Raw genomic sequence first — 704 nt, 5'->3', positions numbered from 1 at the left:
CTCTCTCTCTCTCTCTCTCTCTCTCTCTCTCTCTCTAATCATTTTCCCTCCCACTCACTTAAAGGATCTTACAATCCCCCACTCTTCACATGCACCTAATTTCTACCTGGATAGATTGCCTACAGTTAGCCCCTGCTCCATATTCTACCAAATAATTTGCCCACTCCACATTTATTTGACATGCAAACATGGGAATGCAGGGGGATGGTTGTAACTAGCTGGACAACATCGCTTCATTTTGTAGGGTGGAATGGCTTTTGGATGAAAAAGCTTGGCTCCCTTGGTTGGTTTAATGTGAATCTGCACAGGCTTTATATGGCAAGCCAAGAGGAATTCATTGAGTTTCCTTAGGTTCCTAATTAAATCCTCTGTTCTTTTATTGCCCTGGACTGTCATTCTCAATATGTTGCTCTATATCATCTTGCTCCACATATAAAGTACTTCCCTACTACATTCTTCCTATGTATTCCTATCACAATTTTCTCCTGCTTTAGTGTTTTGTTTTACATTTATTCATCTATTTTTATTTATTTTATTTATGCTTTGGGGGACCAAACCTGGGATCTTACACATAGTCAGAAAATGTTCTACCAGTGAGCCAGTGAGCTTCCCTTTCTTGTTTCTATAGATCTATAGATCATGGTTTTCTCTTTTCATAAGTCAAAGCCTACCTAAGAACTCATGTGGGGATAGAATACCTACAG

At 39.3% G+C, this 704-nt stretch overlaps 1 protein-coding gene across 10 annotated transcripts in view; it reads left to right on the top strand.

Moving 5' to 3' along the window:
* Positions 1 to 704, top strand: part of Tenm2 (teneurin transmembrane protein 2) — a 1,239,808-nt gene that overhangs the window by 90,936 nt on the left and 1,148,168 nt on the right. The window lies entirely within an intron of this gene.

Source organism: Mastomys coucha, unplaced genomic scaffold (genome assembly GCF_008632895.1).
Source record: "Mastomys coucha isolate ucsf_1 unplaced genomic scaffold, UCSF_Mcou_1 pScaffold5, whole genome shotgun sequence".
NCBI lineage: Eukaryota > Metazoa > Chordata > Mammalia > Rodentia > Muridae > Mastomys > Mastomys coucha.
This window is presented reverse-complemented; position numbering and strand designations above follow the sequence as displayed.